Source organism: Vicugna pacos, chromosome X, assembly GCF_048564905.1.
Source record: "Vicugna pacos chromosome X, VicPac4, whole genome shotgun sequence".
Taxonomy (NCBI): domain Eukaryota; kingdom Metazoa; phylum Chordata; class Mammalia; order Artiodactyla; family Camelidae; genus Vicugna; species Vicugna pacos.
This window is the reverse complement of record NC_133023.1, coordinates 17,103,478-17,107,120: the sequence shown is the minus strand read 5'-3', so window position 1 is coordinate 17,107,120 and position 3,643 is coordinate 17,103,478.

Here is a 3,643-nt window from a genome sequence, read left to right as displayed (position 1 = left end):
TCCCTAACCTTCCCTCACAGGACAAAGAATTGCTTAGTGTCTTTGGAAGTAGATTTTGATCATGTCTCAGATTAATCAGACAAGCAGAAGATTTGAAGAGAGTCATAGACATGCCCAATGGGAATGTTTTTAGACTTACATTAAACCTTTTATTCAGGTCAAGTTTATAGGAGCCATAGTTCAAACAAACCTACCTCCACCAATTCCACATAAAACACGTTAGGGGAAGTATGTAATTCTGTTTGAAAAAGTCAACAAGTATAAATGACTAATACCAGGTAGAAATTGAAAAGTGTGGATCAATAATATTTATTCAGAGCCTACTATATTAGTAATAATAGCATTATATGTAATACTTGTATTTTAGAAACACTTAAATAGCCTTTTAATGTTTGATTCACATTGTAAAAGTAATATTTGCATTTTAGAAACAAATATGTAAGCAGCCTAATATTTACTGGCATTTACTGAACGCTTCATATATGCCTGGCTCTTTGCTAACCCCTTTATTTGCATTAGCTCATCCACACATCAAACCTACAAGATGACTATTATGATTATTTTCATTTTATATGAGGAAACTAAGGCACTGAGAGGTAAAGTAACTTGTCTAAAGACACTCAGCTAATAAATCTGGTAGCTGGAATTGTAACCCAGGCAGTCTGACCCCTATGCTCATTACCTCTATGCTCCGCTGCCTCTGTATGTGATACTGGACACCACATGCAGCTCAACGTGCCTGATGCGATCTGCCAGGTTTTCTCTCCATCAGGACAACAAAGAGGAGAATATATGAACCGTGACCTCCAAGAACACAAGATCTAATTGAGAGACAAACTCACTGACAAGCAATTATGGTACTACCTAATAATTCCTAATATACTGTTTATTTCCCCGGATGCTGGGCAGGAGGGGTGGGGATACTCAGGGTGAAAGATATAAACAATGCACTCAAGTAATGTACCCTGTATTACCTAAGGCAAAGTTTGCAAAACAGCAGCTCCAGTTTTGACTTTCAGGGTTTTTTTTCAGTTGAATTAGTTGCCAGCATATAAAAATCAGATTTTTCATAAAATTCAAGATTTCTAGTTTCTTCTGAAAAACTAGAATATCTGATAATACTAGGTCTATAGTAGACGATGACAAAACTCACCCTGAGTTGAGCAGCTGGTACCTGCTTTAAAAAGGCCCTGTTCCCTGTAGGTATATCAGTTTTGCAACCTACTTTTTCTAAGGGTGCAAGCTTCCCCAGGGCTTCATTATTTATCTGGGTATGTAGTGGCATCACTGATACCTAAATAATTGGAGTAGCTTTGTCCTGGTCACTCATAATCAGAGATAGACTCACCATTGAGCTGATGAAGCGTAAGCTCTAGGGCTCAGCTCTTGTGTGACGTCCAAGACTCTGGGAAGGTTCTAGTGATGTGTTTACATAATCATGTTTTTGAAAAATTCTGGAAAAGTTGGCTATTTTAACTGCAGTTAGTTAATGCTGTCTCTGTTCTGAGTTTCTTTCCTACACACTCCCCTATGTTAGGAGTATTGGAGCGGCTGTGGGAATTCAAAATAAATATTCTCTTCTAAATAAATATTCATTTTGCATCCATTTAAGCTTTCTTTTTTCTTAAAGAGGGCCTCTACATTATGTAAGCTTCAATTTCCCTCTGCCCAGGATGCTTCATTCATACTCTAAAGGCAGTGTGTGCTGAGATCAGTCTGTATGCTTGTAAGAGCTGATGTTACATTATCGGGAATTTTATGAGCAGGTTGTAAACTCAGGCATTAGGAATGAAATTATATAAACTTACAATTAATTATATTATACAAATAAAATGACTCTTCAAAACTTATCAATTCCTAATTATTTTACTACATTTTATTATTATCTGTGCTCTTGAGGTTATTTAAGTCTCTCTTATCTGTATGGTACTATATAATGGGAAATACTATATAATGGGAAAGTGTACATCTCTTCCCAACTCTGTGTACAGTGGCATCCTGTTGATAACTTGAACTTGGCCATGATAAGAATATTTATACCATATAAATTGGACAGCTACAAATCGAGGCTTTTTTTTTCCCTGGGGAATCAATTTTCACATGTTTACCAATATACCACTCTCCCAAGGTTGGCTGGTAATCGATACGGAGACTGCAGCATTGCTGATGGCCATCTTCCCTAGGGCAAGCAAGGACATAGATCCAAGCTATCGAAATGGCTCGTGGATACCTCATTATGCATTTGGGTGCTTAAAAATGTTTTTGCTTCTTCCCTTGTCGTAGATAAAGGGAGAAATCCAAGGATCGGCTCCTGTTCAGAAAATTTACGCTCTGAATAGAGGTATATTTTAAGTGTAGTGGGAGCATAGCAGAAGAGGTACCTAACTCAGCCTAAGAGGGAGGTAGTATTCTTTGGGGAAATACTCTGAAAAATAGGGTAAACACCCAGAATTTTTGAATAAGATCAAAAAGTTCTACAATGCAAAATAGAAACTAATAAAATAATTAGGTTGACAGCAAGTGGTGGATGACAGCTTTCTTTTATTGAGCTTTGAATACAGTAGGCTTTTTGCTAAACATAGTAGTATTTGATTTCATTTGACTCTCAAAATAAATAACTCTCTGAGGTTGATATTATGCCTATTTTACAAAAGGAACCAAAGGCTCAGAGAATTAAAGCAATTTTAAAAGATCACTAGCTAGTAAAATGTTTAAAGTTAGAATTAGAACTTGGGTTAATCTGACTGTAGACCCCCAGCCAGCTCTTAAATACGATGCTATGCAGCCTGTGTGGCAAGCACAATGGACATGACACAAGAGCATTTTTCAAATAATTTGTGACTCATAGACTGCAAACTCTGATGCAATTAATTATCACATATTCAAACTCTTGTAGGAATTTGTGTGATATCGAGTTAAGCAGACTTGAACAGTCAATATTCTGTGCTATACACCTGAAATAATATAATATTGTAAATCAACTATATTTCAATGAAAATTTTTGTGATCTTAAGCAAATTGATTAATCTCTCTTTGCTTCAGTTTTCTGATCCTTAAAATAATCACCCCTTAACATCGTTGTGAGGAATAAATCATACAATAAAATGCCTTGCATAGGGTCTGTTACACTGTAAGGGTATAACAGTATAGCTAACAGATATCAAAGGTTTTCTTGCTGTCAAGCACTACTCTAACCACTTTTCATATATTACCTAATTCATTCCTATCAGGCAAATACTACTATTATTTCCATTTTATAGATGAGAAAACTGAGGAACAGAGAGTAAATAAGATGCCCAAAGGCATAACACTTAGTAAGTGTAAGACTGAGATTCAGCCTCTGGCTGTCTGGCTCTTAACCACTATGCTACAGGAAATATTTATTATTTTATTATTACTATAAATAATAATACTACATTTGGGGTTAGAAGATTTTTTTATCCAACAGTGAGTTATCATCATCATACTTGAGTTTATAATATGAAAAAAATGTGGTTTCAGCCTTAAAGCTGATAGGCTAGTTGGAAATTAGATTTGCAAATGAGCAGTTATAATACTGTGATATATATTATAGTAGAAGAGAAAACACTTAACGTTGTTGAAGACGTTTAGTATGTTCTTCACAGGGTATAACACAAGGTAA